Here is a 17,656-nt window from a genome sequence, read left to right on the forward strand (position 1 = left end):
GGCATTCATTTGCCAAAAACATACAGGAATAAAACCACGTGGAAACACTTACAAATGAGAGAAGAGCTTAGACAGAAGGGTAGAAGGTATGGACAGACATACTTCTCTCTTTCCTCACTTTCTCTCTTTCCTGTACCTATATAAATTACCTGCACACTCACCTGCCAGCTTTACCATCCAAGGGTACAGTCACAAAATGTCCACAGCTAGATTCAGAACTCCTTACAGCTCATAGGTTTTTGGTGGTGACAAATGGACTCCCAACCTTCTCTGTTCCCACCATCTTGCTGTGCAGTTCTAGAAACAGAATATTTCCTCTTGTGAGTCTCACATTTTTCTGGAAAAGTTATCTGTATCATTAATTTCTAGAGTGACTGCTGCCTTGGTCTTGGAGAAAGAAATGTTGCTATTCCCTGGAATAGACCCTTTTGCTGTAATTTCCCATACATTGAGAGAACCTGTAATTTTTAGCAGAGTTTATGGACAGTTAAGAAATAATGGAAAGAAACTATCAACAGAGTAACTCCGAGCTGCTGTCCTGGCCAGAGCCATGACTTGTCACTGTGGCACATGACAGAAGCTATTTCCCACCTATACTTGGGACTGTTTCAGCTACTGTAAGCTAAATCATTCTAAGCTCTTCTCCAGATTAATATTTGCTGCCAAAAACCATAATATTGGTTTCTGCCAAAATTTTTCGCCTGCAGAAACTAACCATTCTCTAATTTGACAGGCCTTCCTATAGAAAGTGGGTGTGTCTGGGAGAGTTGTGAGCACTTTACCCACAGTTCTACCTTTCTGCTCCTTATAAGGCAACCTAACAATAGTCCAACCCTAATATGTTTTCCAAATATGCACTAACTGATCTTATAAAAGCCACAGGGGGCAAACAATGGTGTTCAGGTGAGCCCACATCAAACTCTGTCCAGTCTCTCTTCCATCTCTCCTTCCCAAAGATTAAAGCAACCTGGGTGTCTACAGCCATGTCGGGTTACTTGATACAAGTCTTTGTATATTAAAATAAATAATTTATTAACTTTATTATAATTTATTTAATCTTTAATTGACAAAAGTTTTATATAGCTACCTTGTACATGTTTTTAAATATTTATACATTGTGGAATGGCTAAATAGAATTAATTAATATATGAATTACCTCACAATTATTTTTTGTGATGAGAACATTAAAATTTACTTTTAATAATTTATAGGACTATAACACATTGTTATTAACAATGGTCAGCATGTTCACAACAGATCTCTTGAGTATGTTCCTTCTATATAATTGAAATAGTGCAACCTTTCACAAACATCTCCTAATCCCTCTCTCCCCAGCATCTGGTAACTGCCATTCTACTTCCTATTTTTATAAGTTTAACTTTTATTAGATTCTAAATATAAGTGAGATTATGCTACATTGTCTTTCTATGTCTGGATTGTTTAACTTAATATAAACTCTGAAAATTTCATCCACATTGTCACAAATACAGGATATCCTTCTCCCACCAGGATTTCCTTCTTTTTAAAGGTGTGAATAGTGGGAAGGGGGATAAAGGAGAGTGATGGAAGGAGTGAATTCAACTATGATATATTATAAGAATTTTGTAAATGTCACAATGTACCCTGCACAACACCAATAGTGATAACAATACTGATAATAATAATAGTAAGATATTTCAGAGACAAAATAATAAACAAATAAAAATGAAGGGTGAATAGTGTTCTAGTATACATGTCACATTTTCTTTAGTCATTCCTCTGGTGATGGACACTTAAGTTGATTCTATTTCTTGCCCATTGTGAATAATGGAGCAAAGAACATGAAAGTGTGGATGTCTCTTTACCACACTGATCTTACTTCTTTTGGATATATACTCTGTGGTGCCATTGCTGGACAATACAGCAGATCTAATTTAAAGTTTTTCCAGAACCAGCACATTGTTTTCCATAATGGCTGTACCAATTTACACTTCTGCTAACAACGTACAAGTACAAGAGGACCCCCTCTTTGTTATCTCTCAGCTTGTTGACAATAGTCACTTTAAGGTGTGAGATAATATCTTATTGTTGTTTTTATTTGCATTTCCCTGATGGTTAGTTATGTTGAGCACCTTTTTATATACCCATTGGAAATTCATATATCTTTTTTTGAGAAATGTCTATTCAGCTCCTTAACACATTTTAAAATTGGATTATTTGTTTTTTTACTATTGAGTTGTCTGAGTTCCTTGGGTATTCTAGATATTAATCCCTTATTAGATGTATGATTTTCAAATATTTTCTCCCACTTAGTATGTTGTCTCTCCCTTCTGCAGATTGTTTACTTGACTGAGCAGAAGCCTTTTCCTGGCAATGAGCTCATGGGTCTATTTTTGCTTTTGTTTTCTGTGGGTTCATATGTAATAACTGATGGCCAGACCACTGCTAAGGAGGGCATGCAGTTCTAGAGTTTCAGGTCTCACAGTGAAGTCTAACCTATTTTGAGTGGATTTTTGTGTATAGTGTGAGAGAAGGGTCTATTTTCATTCTTTTGCATGTGTATATACAGTTTTTCCAACACCATTTATCGCAAAGACTGTCCTTTCCCCATAGTGTTTTCTTGGCATCTTTGTCAAAATTCTATTGAACATTTATTTCTGAGCTCTCAATTCTGTCCATTGGTCTATTTTCTGTCCATGTCTTTTTTATCGGGATGGTTTGATTATCATAACTGCATAGAACATTTGGTGTTAGGTGGTATGGTCAGGGTCTTTTCTGGTTCTATGTGAATTTGAAGGTTGTTTTTACATTCTTGTGAAGAATGACACTGGAATTTTGGCACAGATTAAATTGAATTTGTTAGATTGCCTTGAGTATTATGAACATTTTAACAATATTATTTGTTTTAATTCATAAACATGGGATATATCTTCATTTATCTGTGTCTTCGATTCTTTTAACAAAGTCTTATGGTTTTCAATATACAGGTCTTTTATCTCCTCGGTTAAATTTATTCTTAAGCGTTTTTATTTTGTTTTGTGTTTTTGATTTTTGGTATAAGTGTTTGAACTCATGGCCTTGACCTTGCTAGGCAGGTTCTCTCCCACTTGAGCTAAACTTCTAGCCCTATTCCTAAGTATTTTTATTATTTTTGTACCTATTATAAATGTGATTGTTTTCATGATTTTTTTAAGGAAAGTTTATTGTTGGTATACACAAACACTACTGATTTTGTATGTTGTTTTCATAGCCTCAACTTTACTTGTCTTACTTGTTTCCTTAGTTTGTTAATTAATTTAGGGTTTTCGTTATAGCTTAACTTTGAGTGCCCTCACTCCTTTTTCTTGTCTAATTGATCTGGATAGGACTTTCTATACTATATTGCATAAGAGTAGTGTTGAGTAGACATCCTTATCTTGTTTCTGATCTTAGAGGAAAAGCTTCCAACTTTTCACATTGGGTGTGAGGTTAGCTGTAGCTTTGTTATACACAGTCTTCATTGTCTTGAGATACATTCTTCCTATTCTTAATTTGTAGGGGGTTTTTATCATAAAATATTTGTATGTTTTTATTTATCACCTCATTCCACATAGAATTTGAGGTAGTTTAAAAAATATTGGCAATCTAAAGTAAAACAAGAAATCAGGTCAGGAAAAAAATTACAGAAACAAATAAAGAATGAGCACATTAGGAATAATAGTGCACAGATTACATAGTAATTTCCTAAGGTTGAGCACAAATTTGGCCATGAAATTTCTATAATACAAAGAAAAAGTATTGGTGAGTGTGAAGAGTTGCAGTCTTTCAGAAATCACACGCACATTACTAACAAGAATTCTGAGTAACAAAAGATTAACACAAGGAATGCAGAATGTATGTCTTTATTAATGTGCCTAAAATAAGTTTACCATTTCACATCTCCTCCTCCATCAAACACTTTAGTCCGAGACTGCATCATCTCATAACTGAACTACATAAAAGCACCTTCTAAGTAGTCTCCCTTTTAGTCTTATAACTCATTATTTAGATGGTAGCTTTTTAATAGTGTTGTTTTGAAAACATCAATTAGATTGCATTAGTTCTCTGTTTAATATGAAATCATTCCCATAACTTTCCACAATGAGAGGAATAGAATCCAATTCATTACCCTGTCTTCACTACCCTGCATTCTCTGGCACCTGCCTCCTTCTCCACACCATCTGTACCCAGTTCGCCTCACTTGGTCTGCTGTGACCTCTCTGACCTTCATTCAGTTGCCAAAACACACCAAACTTTTTCTACTGAAACACTAGGCTCCTGTATTCATATGCTTTCCTCAAAGCCAAGGATGTTATTTTAGGTTTTTATTGTGATAACACCTACTTTTGGGTACCCAAACCTGATAATTGTCTTCTGCTGCAAAATCAACCACCTCAAGGCAAGTAGCTTAAAAACTATTTATTTAATGTATAAATACACAATTTAAAAAAGTTTAGCAGGGAGTTGCATGCTATATGAGCAAAAAAAATTTTTTAATTTAATAATTTCATAATGAAAATTCAGCAAATAAGGGAAAGGCTGATAAAAATAGGTCCTGGTGTCTATAAAAATACAGCTAACATCATTAATATTGAAATATTAAAACACTTTTTTCAAGGATCACGAAAGGTCAAGATGTCCCTTCTCACTGTTCCTACCCAATATTGCACTAAATATTCTATGAAGCATAGCAGGGCAAGAGAAAAAAGAAAAGGATAAATAATCTATAAAAAGAAGTTAAACAGCTGTCATTCCCAGATGACATGATTGCTCAACCAGAAAATACCATATAATCTACAGATGAAGAACTAAAGGTACTAAGGAAATATTGCAAATTCAAGGAAACAAGTTTTATATAGAATTGTATATTAGACATAAAGTTTTTAAACAATTAGAAAATAAAATTTAAATGATGTCATTTTCTGTGGCATCAAAAATTATTCAATGCTCAAGAATGAATTTAATGTAAGATGTTGTGGATCCCAACGTGCTCTGCTCTGTGCATACAAGTTGTGACTGGGTTTTGCACACCTAAGGGGGCAAAGATGATGGGATGCACTTCTTAAAGTAGGTTACTCTATTCTAAAAACACATTCTAGAAGATTGTCTACATGGTCTTACAGAGGAAACAACTGTGAACTGGTCATGGAGAGAGCCACATGGGAGGAAACTGAAGGCAGCCTCAGGCACTGATGTAGAACAGTAGAAAGTTTGGGACAGAAAAAAATGGGAGAATTGACTGTGTTCAAGACCTTCTGTATACCTATAGTGACCAATGCAGTGTGTATCTGCAACAGGTTAGACAAATAGCAATAGAAACCAGAAATAAATCCACACAGTGATGGTCAACTGAAATTTGAGGAAAGATACCAGGAAGATTCAATTCTAAAATGAGTGTCTTAATATTACTGAGAAATGGGATATCAATACAGAAAAACGAACTCAATTGCCTTGTAACTTCTTACCCCAAAAGTTATGAGCTGGATCATAGACCTTGAACATAAAACTTCTAGAAGAAAATGTATGAGAATATTTTTTTGATCTTGGGAATGTAAAGATTTCCTCAACTACACAAAAACAAAAAGCAAAAACATGAGAAGCAAAAAAACCATAAACTTTTAAAAAAGTTAAATTTTTATCAAAACCAAAAAGTAATAATTATTAAAAACACCAGTAATCTAAGGCACAGTGGTGCACACCTACACTCAATCCCAGCACTCAGGAAGATGAGGCAGGAGGACTGTGAATTCAAAGCTGGCCTCAGCTTCATAGTGAGTCCCTGTCTCAAAAAAGAAACCATTAAACACACAAAGCACTGTCTTTCTGTATAATTAGTATGAATTAATAATAAAAATACTTTAAGTAAATTATAGAAATGCCACCGACTGGGAAAGTAGTAATAGTATATGTATCTGACTAAGACATGTGTCCAGAATATATTAATTATATTACAAATAATAATGTAACATAGGCAAAATGTTTAGACAGATGCTCCATGAAAGAATATGTGTGAATGGAACAGACAATGAACTCATGAAAGCAGCCAACCATCATCAGTCACCAGGAAAAGGAAAATGAAAGCCACAATGAGCTTCTACCCTTCCTCTTCCACACCTCTTCTTCCTCCCTTCCCTTCCTGAAAACTCTCATCTAAAGCCATCATCAGTGTCTGTGCCAGTGGAGCCTGGAAGCCATGGTGTCCCGGACAGGAGTGGGAGCCTGGGCAGGTCCAGGAGGCACCTGTGTGGGGAGGTGACCCAGTGTGTGGTTTCATGACACTGAAGGGAAGGAAGGAAAAAGTGCTGGCAGATGGTGATTGGTTAGGTAATAAGCTTCCAAATATGGAAGCTTATTAAGGAAATGCAAGCCAGGTTTCTCATAATTGGAAAAGTGTTCACCAAAATGGATGGTGGCTATGTCACTGTGTACACAATTTGAAGACTCACAAGCAATATCTTTGTGATTTTTTGTATCTTAATTATACTGCATTAATTTTTTTTAGCAAATGATTTTATCAGAACATGTGGGTGGATTAGTTAGGACTAAAATAGCTTTCTGTTCCTTTTCCACCTTTCCAGGTATAATTTTACAATGGTATTCCTAAACAGAGAACACATATAAAAAGGAGTCTCTATATGGTTGTCAGTAAGTTATTAATTGCATTAAGATAAAATCCATTTAAATAGATTCTGACTTATTAGAAAAGAGGGAGAGTAGACAATTTTCCAAGCAAATGGCCCCTGAAAACAGGCAGGAGTAGCAATATTTATATCAGATAAAGAAGACTTCAATCCTAAATTAGTCAGTAGAGACAAAGAAGGTCACTTCATACTAATAAAAGGAACAATACATCTAGAGAAAATAATTGTTAACTTATATGTGCCCAAAGTTGGCACAGCCAACTTCATTAAATAAAAACTACTGGACTTAAAAGCACAGATAGACCCCAACACAATAACAGTGGGAGACTTAAATACCCTACTCTCACCAATAGATAGGTCATTCAGACAAAAAAATCAACAGAGACTTCAGAATTAAATTATACCTTAGACCAAATGGATATAACAGACATATACAGAGCATTTCATCTGGCAGCAGTACAATAGATGTTCTTCTCAGCAGCCTGTGGAACATTCTCTAAAATAGATCATAGTTTAAGATATAAAGCAAGCCTTGACAAATATAAGAAAATTGAAATAACATCCTTCATACTGTTTGACCATATGGAATAAAACTCAGCAACAAAAGAAATGGCAGAAAATATTCAAACACTTAGAGGATGCAGGAAAAAGGAACCCTCATATACTGTTGGTACAATGTACATTTGTGCAACCACTATGGAAAACAGTATGGAAGCTCCCCCAAAACTAAAACTGGAACTACCATACCACCCAGAAATTTTACTCCTAAGCAAGTATCAGTCAGGTTACAATAAAGATACTTGCACTTCCTTGTTTATTGCAGCATTATTAACAGTAGTTATACTCTCGAAACTGCCAAGGTGCACCGTAACTGATGAATGGATTAAGAAAATGTGTAATTTATGTATAATGGAATTTTATTGAGCCATAAAAATGATTTTTTTCAAAGATAATTGTATAGGACTGGAGAACATCATGTTAAATGAAGTTAGCCTGGTTCAGAAAGACAAAGGTCAAATGTTTTTCTCTCACATATGGAAGATAGATCCAATACAAATACAAGAATCACATATACATATAAATATATACAGAACATGTTTCTAAGAGTGGGACTGTTAGAGGAGAGTAAGGGGAAGGAAAAGAAGAAAAGAATGATAGAAAGTGAGTAATAATGAAATGTATCATATCCATATAAGAATAAGGTACAATGAAAACTGTTGAACAATACAGAGTAGGAGGAAAAAGGTGAGGAAGAGTACTGGAGGAGGTTGGACTCATTTATGCACAATATTTATAGGCAAAATCCCCACTGCATAATGAACAGAAACTTAAACAATGAAGGACAGGAATTTGAAACAGGTCATGCTAAGGGGAAGGTATTAGTGGGAAGGGGAGGGTAAACGAAGAGGTTAGAGCAGAGTGAATATTGTTGATATACTTTCTATACATGTATAGGAACATTATAACCTGTTGAAGTTATTTGAAGAAGGGGAATGGGGTAGAAGGAGGGGAATGGGGTAGAGGGAAAATAATGGAGGGGATGAACAAAACCAAGGTATAATATATGTGTACATGGAAACATCACAACAAAACTCCCTATACGATTATCAAATAATAAAACAAGTTTTTTTGTTTTTCAAAAAAAAAAAAAAGAGAGAGAGAGAAGGAAATTTTTTTCTTCTTCCTTGGTTGTCTGCTGAATTTTTAGGAGACTCAAAGCTGGAGAATGAGGCTTAGAAGCCCATGGCCAGTCATTACCCTACAGCACTGGTATACAAGGCACAGAAGTGCAACTCATGTCCCACTTTGACTGCCAACTCAGTGGCTATACTGCTGCAGGCAAGTACTGTGGCCACCACCCCAAACATGATGGAGCTTTCATTCTACCTTCTCCAGCTTCTAGTTCAATTTACATAGAAAATTGTCATGAACAGACTCTGTGTTCATAAAATACAGAGAGAGAGAGAGAGAGAGAGAGAGAGAGAGAGGAGAGATGTGAGGGCTTAATGATTTATTTCCTTCCAGAACACTGCCATGTCACAAACATGCACACAATGCATGGATGAAGGAATGATTTTTATCTTGAAACTAGGGAGGGGAACTACTCTTCCTGTTTTCAGGGTCCATTTGTTTGAAAAATCTTTTTCCACCCTTTCGCCCTCAGTCAATGTTTATTTTTGTCAGTAAGATGTGTTTCCTGTAGACAACAAGTTGCCCTGTCTTGATTGTTAAACCAGGTGGGAATTCAATTTTTTCCCATTATTGGTGTGCTGGGTGGGGTACATTGTGGCATTTACAAAGGTTCTTACACTGCATCAACTATATACACATACTGCATGGGTTCATATCTGGATGTTCTATTCTGTATCACTAATAAAAACATGTCTGTTTTTGTGCCAGTACCATGCTGTTTTCATTGTTATGGCTCCGTAGTATAGTGTTGTTCTTTTTGCTATGTATTGCCTTGCTATTTGAAGTCTTTTGTGCTTTTAAATGAACTTTAGGGTTGATTTTTCAGTCTTTGTGATGAACGTCACTGGAATTTTGATGGGAATTGCATTAAACATGTAGATTGCTTTTGGTAATATAGCCATTTCCACAATTTTGATTCTACCAATCCATGAGCATGGGAGATCTTTCCATCTTCTGTAGTCTTCTTTGATTTCTTTGTTCAGTGGTTTATAGTTTTCCTTGTAGAGGTCTTTCACATTCTTTATTAAGTTTATTCCTAGGTATTTAATTTTTCTTGAGGCTATTGTAAATGGAATTATTTTCCTGTATTCTTTCTCAGTCTGTTCATTGTTGTTGTAGAAAGGCTACTGATTTTGTAAATTAATTTTGTATCCTGCTACTTTGCTGTAGCTGTTTATGAAGGAGTTTTTTGTGTCTTTTATGTATAAGAACATGTCATCTGCAAATAAGGATAGTTTGACTACTTCCTTTCCAATTTGTATTTCTTTTACTTCTTCTTCCTGGTTTATTGCTCTGGCTAAGAATTCCCAGACTATGTTGAATAAGAGTGGAGAGAGTGAGTACCCTTGTCTCATTCCTGTCTTTAGAGGGAATGATTTCCATTTTTCCCCATGTAGTATGATGTTAGCTATAGGCTTATCATATATAGCTTTTATTATGTTGAGGTACATTCCTTCTATTCCTAGTTTCATCATGAAAGGATACTGAATTTTATCGAAGGTTTTTTCTGCATCTATTGAGAAGATCAAGTGGTTTTTGTCTTTGCTTCTGTGAATATGCTGTATTACATTTAATGATTTTCATATGTTGAACCATCCCTGCATTCCTGAGAAGAAACCAACTTAATCATGGTGTATGATATTTTTTATATGCTGTTGAATTCAGTTTGCCATTATTTTATTGAAGATTTTGGCATCTATGTGCATTAAAGATATTGGCTTGTAATTTTCTTTTTTTGTTGTGTCCTTATTTGGTTTTGAGATGAGTGTAACACTGGCTTCATAGAATGAGTTTGGCAGTTTTCCTTTCCTTTATATTTTATGGAATAGTTTGAGGAGTGTTAGTATTAGTCCTTCTTTAAAGGTCTGGTAAATTTCAGCAAATAATCCATCAGATCCTGCACTTTTCTTTTTTAGGAGATTCTTTACTGCTCCTTCAATTTCATTGCTTATTATAGATCTGTTTAGGTGATTAATGTCCTCCTCCTTCAATTTTGAATGGTCATATGTGTCTTAAATTTAGTTTAAATTTAAATTTTCTTTTATATTAATTTATTTGGATACAAGTTTTCAAAGTAGTTCTTAGTGATTCCCTGGATTTCCTTGGTGTTCATTTTGATCTCTCCTTTTTCATTTCTAATTTTAGTAATTTGGATCTTTTTCCTCCCCAATTTAGTCAGATTTGCCAGTGATTTGTCAATCTTATTTATCTTTTTAAAGAACCAGATTTTTGTTTTGTTGACTCTTTGTAATTTTTTTGTCTCTATTTCATTGATTTAAGCCCTTATTTTTATTATTTCTCTCCTTCTACTAGTTTTGGGTTTAGCTTGTTCTTGTTTTTCTAGGAGCTTGAGATGCATCATTAGGTTGTTTATTTGAGATCTTTCTGTTTTTAATATATGCTCTCGTGGCTATAAACTTTTCCCTTAGGAATGCCTTTGCTGTGTCCCATAGGTTGTGATAAGTTATGCTTTCATTCTTGTTATGTTCTAGGAACTTTTTGATTTCCTTCCCTTATTTCTTGATGATCCACTGATCATGGAGCAATGTATTGTTCAGTCTCCATGTGTTTGAGTATTTTCTGCTGTTTCTTTTGTTGTTGAATTCTAGTTTTATTGTGCTGTGGTCAGACAGTATGCAGGGAGTTATTTCAGTTTTCTTATATTTGTTAAGACTTGCTTTGTGACCTAAAATATGACCTATTTTGGAGAAAGTTCCATGGGAACTTTATATTGTTAATGTATTCTGTGCTAGCAAACTTGTATCTTTACCTCACTCTTTATGCCAAAAATATATATACATATATGTGTGTATATATATATATATATGTATATATATATACACACACACACTTTTTAAAACCCTCAAAAATTGTGGGAGAAAAGAACTTTATTCATAATTTTAGTGCAAGAGACGACTTAAGTGCTCTAAACCAGAATTCATAAAGCATCCTTGAGAACCAAAGCAATTCATTCATCCAGACAATATAAATTTCTGTCTGATGAAAAGAATCATCAACTGTGTAAACACACAGACATTATTTTAGGGGAAAATTATAATACATGTGGGAGAAAAAAAATCACAGCTAATTTCTTTGATTTACAGTGAGCTCAAATATTTCAGTCAAAATCAGATCATTTAAACAAGCCAAGAATTGGGGGGCAGGCATTTAAGACAGTGATCATGGACCATGAACAATAAGGTTCCTAAAACTGCCGATAAGCTCATTTTCACTGTCTTGCCCCTTGTTTTCCAGATTATGCACCAAAATTTTACCTTTGCACCTCAGATTGTGTTTTTTAAAATGTCCTTGCTTCTTAATTTTCTGAGTTTCTACTTTCTCAATTTTGTTGCCGGTTATAAAACAACTGAAAGATAAGAAACACGTGTTTTCTCTTCAACTGTTTTTAATTAAACGTTTGGTCAAACAGAGATTATTGTAATTACTCTTTCATTATCTTTAAGGATTTCCTCAAGCTTCCTTTTTTTCAGTTCATTGCTGGCAGCAAAGGAACAGGAAGAAGTTGTGTTCATTGGGTGGCTCCTGTCAGGAGTTGCTGAGCCCTATCTAGAAGCAGTGATTTGAAGAACACATTCTTAGGTCCATAGCTCTATCTCTGCTGTCTCTTGGTCATTGCCTTGTCTCCACAATTCCATCTCTGAAATCTCCCACTTAGATTAAAGGCTGTGCTTTCACAGAGCAGTAACACATCTTTAGTACAGTCCACAATTTTATAAAAAAACTGCCTATTACTCTTTTCTTCATTTTTGGCCTCTAGGGAAAGAGATCTAAGGTTTTTATCAGTTTTTTCAAATTTTCACTAGCTAGCAAGAATTTAAGTCTCCTTAAATATTAAAACCAGACTTGAGCTCCAGTAATAAAATCTGCATCAATATCTGGCGATGGATCCCAGAGCCTCACATATACTAGGTAAGGGTTCTATCACTTGCTCCACATCCTCAGTCCTTGTTTGCTTTTAGTTGTTTTTCAGATAGGGTCTTAGGCTAACTTTCTCTGGCCTTGAACTGTGATCCTCCTGTCTAACCCTCTTGAATGTTATATTCTCTTGAATCAATATTTTGTATGCTATAAGTCTTAGCTAGAGAAATAGAGTCTTCAAAGTGGAAATTTGGAATGTTTTAAGTTTTTCCCTCTTCTTGACATAGTGATCCATCAGTGGGATGCTACAAGTAGTTAGGCCAGAAATGCCAAAAACCCTACAGTGAGGAGGGTACACAAAGAAGAATCCTCTTACTGAGTGACACTTAAATGTGCCTCTGATATCACTGTGACCTCCATCTACCTGTGCCTTAATTATATACAAAAATAATTTGTGATGCTTTTATTGTGCACTGAATTTTTTTAAAGTGTAACTCTTTTTAATTGCTGAGTAAAAACCCACATCAAATAAGCCTAAAAATACAAATGCAGTATTCCCTTGATATCACAGGACACAGTTCTGAGACCTCTGTAGATGCCACAGTTGCTCAAGGGTTGAATAAAGTGCTCTGGTATTTGCATACAACCTACGAGGTTCGTAATCTTTAAACCCTCTCTAGACTATCTAATAACATATATCATAACAGAAATGCTACATAGACAGGTGTTATATTGTATTACTTAGAAAATAAAGACAAGGAAAAAGTGTACATGTTTAGTACAGATGTAATTTTTTCAGCGTATTTTCAACCTACACTGGTTGAATCTGTAAATGGAGAACCTATGAATATGGAGGGCTGACTGAGTTTATTATCTCAAGTCTTTCTGGGTAAAGATGAGTATTCTGGACATACTTTGCAAAGTCCTTTGTTCAGGGTTCTAGAAAGTTTCCATTAAGCTCTTAACCAGGCACATGGTCTCATGTAAGAATAAGTCCTCTTCCAAGCTCATGTGGTTAGTGGCAGAATTCACATCCTTGCAGCTATAGGCTCTTAGCAGCTTGCTTCTTCAAGGCTGGCAGTAGAAAAGATCTCTGCTGCTTCTAGCCTCTCCAGTCTCTCAGTTAAAGGCATTTCCTGATGAGGTCAGGCCTACTTCAGATAATCTTCTCATTCATGTACTCAAAAATCAACTGATTAGGAAACTTAATTGTACCTATAAAATCTTTTCATCCTTGCCATCTGGTGTGACACAATCACTGGATTGATATCTCATCAAGTTTGTAGTAAGTTATTGGTTGGAATCAAGTCACAAGGTCCATCTGAACTCAAAGGGAGGGCCTTACACAGGCCATGACTAATTGGGGTCACCCTTGGTTTAGTCTAGAGTAATAACCATGGTAAGTCAAGGGAAGATTGAATTCCATTTCATTTAGAGCTTTTCTTAAAGCTGTTCATCATTTGGAAGAATGATGTAATTGGCAACCATACCTCTTGCAGCTGTCACACAGCTCTAGTCACTGTAATCCACAAATACACTTCACTGTCTTCTGGAGTACAGACCTTTGTAGAAGTATTTTATTTTATGTAAATTAGTCTCTCTTCTTTTCCTTATGCTATAGTTAACATATTATATTTGCTTTTGCTTGGTTTTGTTTTGGGGTTTTTTGAGACGGGTTCTCACTATGTAGCCCAGACTGGCTTTGAACTTCACATCCTCCTGCTTGCGGGCATGCACAATCATGCGTAGTTGTTATAATGACTTTTTAAATTTTAATTTTCAAACAGTAAAGGGAGATTTATAGAATATTTGTTTTAAAAGGAAAGATGAGTCAAGTTAGGTTGAGCTCTACTGTGATAGAGTTAAAATATGCTTTATTTACATAAAATAACAGAATTTTTAACATTATAATTATTAATGCACATTAATTATACATGCTAATGGATTTTACTGTGACATTTCTGAACATACATTTGTCATGCTTTTATTGTATCCACCCTCCTTACTCTCCTCTATTATGCTTCACCCATCCAAGTACTAACCAGGCTCAACCTTGCTTAGCTTCCAAGATCAGACAAATTGAGCTGCCTTTAGGGTGCTATGGTTGTAGACTCTGCTATGCTTCTCTTGTTCCCCTTCCCCTGCAATCCTCTTTACTCTTCCCTTTACTGCTTTTAGGGCACCTTTTATTTTATTTGAAATCCTTGATATTCAACATGTGAGAGAAAGCATGAAATACTTATCTTTCTATGTCTGAATTATTTTGCTTATCATTAGAACCTCTAGTTCTGTCCATTTACCTGAAAATGACATGGTTTTGTTATTCTTGGTGTAGAATACCCTATTCTTGCTTTTATTTCCTGAGGAATTGGAGTCCTATTCAGGAAATTGTTGCCTGTGAAAATATCTTTCAGAATTGCCACTCATCTCATGACTCTGTATACACACCAAACTATCTTTATCAGTTTGTCTGCTGATAGGCACCTAGACTGATTCCATAGCTTGGTTATTGTGAATAGTGCTCCAGTGACCATGGGTGTGTGGACATCTCCATTGCAATGCTGACCTCATTTCCTTTCATTATATACCCAGAAGTTGTATATCTGGGTCATATGGTAGTTGTTTCAGTTTCCTGAGCAATCTCCCTACTGTTTTCCGAAGTGGCAGCACTAATTTACATTCCCATCAACAGTGTATAATTACTTCCCTTTCCCCTGGTCCTCATCAGCATTTACTATTTTTGTTTTTTTTGGATAATAACCATTCTGACTAGGTTGAGATGGAAACTCAATGTAGTTTTGATTTGCATTTCCCTGGTAACTAAAAATGTTGAGCATTTTTTCATATTTATTGCCCATATGTACTTTTGAGAACTGTCTGTTCAGATCATTTGCCCACTCATTGATTGGGTTATTTGTTCTTGTTACTTTTCTTAGTTCTTTATATTTACTGTGTATAAGTCTTCTGTGATGTGAATGGCTGGAAAAATTTTCCTTCCATTCTGAAGGCTAAATCTTCTCTCTGTTGATTATTTTCTTCACTCTGCTGAAGGTTTTTAATTTGTTTTGGTCCCACCCATCAATTCTTGCTTTTATTTCCTAAGCTATTAGAGTCCTATTCAGGAAATTGTTGTCTGTGAAAATATCTTTCAGAATTGGCACTCATTGCACCAGCATTTTTCCCTTTGCCCAAAATGCTCTTTCCTTGGATACTGAAATGTTAATTTTTAAAAATCTTTTAAAATTTTGTTGTACTGGGGGTACAACAAATGTCACTTTGGTGATATTTACCAAAGTTCTTACAATACGTCATAGTTGAATTTACCCCCTCCATCATTCTCCTTTATCCCCCCCCCCATTCCTGGTATAGTTTCAACAGGTTTCATTTTTCCATTTACACACATGTGTACATAATATTCACCCTCCACCATATTCACCCTCTTACAACCTTTCCCTACATCTTCCCTGGCATAAACTTCCCAGGCAGGACCTGTTTTACCTTCCTGTTTTCCGTTTTTGAAAAAGGACATCTTTGTCTGTATAAATGATGATACCCCCCTGTACAATTTCACCCTTTCACACTTTCTCTCTATTTGATTTTTTTCTCCCAAGTCATATAATAACCTAACATACTATACATTTTATGCATTTATTGTGTTTATACATTAGAATGCATATTTCATGAGGATGGAAATTATAGTTTGGACTACTAAGTTTTGTGTGCCTGGAATGTAATAAGAGTTCAGTTATTGTTAGTTGAATGAATAAATTAATCTTATTGAGGTAAATGTAATCTGCTCTACTTGGTAAACAGTATGGAAATTCTGGGTTTTAATTCCTGGACATTGACATATTGACTGTGTTAGATTGTCCCCAAATACACATTTCTTCATGTATATAGTGGTGAGGTTATAATATTCCTTCAGTACCTCCAAAATGTGGAGAGGAACAAAAGAAAATGTATCTTATAAGGAAAGCCCAACACTGACAAAACTTAGCCTACAATTTGAATTAAATCTCATTTTGTAGCATGGATTTGCAATTTTTAATTGTAGGAAATTGCAATTTTCTTACTTAGTAGGTATAAAGTCAGAAGATAACAACTTATACAATACTGTCCCCAAAACTATTAATAGTTAATGGGCTTTTTACTAAGGAGACATGTTTTCTATCTTGGAGACATCTTTAAGATAAGGAAGCAATTTCTCTCATGTGTGGAATATAGACCTAATACAAATACAGCAATACTATGAAAAATGGGTCACACTAAGGGGAGGTCACAAATGAGAGGGTCGGGGTAAAAGAAGGAAACTAAGAAGATGAATATGGCTGACATGCTCTCTATAGAAGAATGAATACAGAAATCTTAAACTGGCTAAAACCACCACAAGAAAGGGACTAAGAGAGAACGAAGAAAAATAGAGGAGATGAAACAATTGGGGTTACAATACATATGTACATAAAAATATTACAAGAAAACTCCCTGTGTAGCTGCCTTTATCACAAACAAGCAAAAACATCATTTTTTTTTTCTTCTACAAAATCAGAGAAAAGGAGGGCAGAACAGGTCCTGCCCAGGGAGGGGGATTGGTACCAGTGGGAGGGCAGAGTTGGTGGAAAAAGGGGATAGAGGAGTGAATACGCCACAAATACTGTGTAAATGCAAAAATGATACCAGTTGAAAACATTCCAGGAATGGGGGAAGGGGTGAATTTAAGTATGATATATTTAATATATTGTAAGAAGTTTTATAAATGTCACAATGTACCCCCACCCAACACAACAATAAAATAATAATAAAATAACAACAACAAAAAGATAAAGGAACAAATGTAATTTTCCCTTAAAAGTTAGGGGTGGCTGTAGTTCTTCCCGTAGGAGGGTTGGGACTTCCGTAGGGCAATGTCTGCAGATATTCTCTTGCCTTGCTGGGATGGGCAGAAGTAAACATCCAATCATGCACAGGATGTTCTCCCACAATAAGTTATTTTCTACTCCAAAATTCTCTGAAGGCTCTTGGAGCTGAAGAACTTCTCCCCTCACTTTCCTGCCCTGCACTGAGTTGCAGGGTGAGCTGTTTTTGTTAACAGGTCTGACAGCAGTGGTCTGGGAGCATCCCGGGAAGCAGGCGGCTGTGCAGGAGCAGGGGCATTGGCAAGTGGGGAGGGGTCTGCGCTCACAACCGCGCTAATAGAATTAGTAATTCAGTAACTACTACTTTGACCATCAGTACGTTTTAAGGTCTACAGAAGGGATTGTGAAATTATAGTTTTCTTTTGCAAGAAAACATGGCTTTGACTTCTCCTGTCTTTTTCAAAGGCTAAAATGCAAAGAGAAAGCTACAGTAATTGTCAGTTTTTAAAATGAGAATTGTAGGGTTTAAGAGCTAGGCTTACTTATTTAAACGTTTTTCATAATAAAATTATGTTTCTAGACTGTTACCAATCT

The 17,656-nt window shown here is 35.4% G+C and overlaps 1 long non-coding RNA gene across 1 annotated transcript in view; it reads right to left on the reverse strand.

The window, feature by feature from the left end:
- LOC141410900 (uncharacterized) overlaps nucleotides 1-17,656 on the reverse strand; it is a 39,931-nt gene that overhangs the window by 20,195 nt on the left and 2,080 nt on the right. The window contains exon 2 of the long non-coding RNA XR_012435706.1: nucleotides 162-297. This is a non-coding gene — a long non-coding RNA (uncharacterized lncRNA). The remainder of the gene's footprint in view (nucleotides 1-161; nucleotides 298-17,656) is intronic.

Source organism: Castor canadensis, chromosome 9 (assembly GCF_047511655.1).
Source record: "Castor canadensis chromosome 9, mCasCan1.hap1v2, whole genome shotgun sequence".
Lineage (NCBI taxonomy): Eukaryota > Metazoa > Chordata > Mammalia > Rodentia > Castoridae > Castor > Castor canadensis.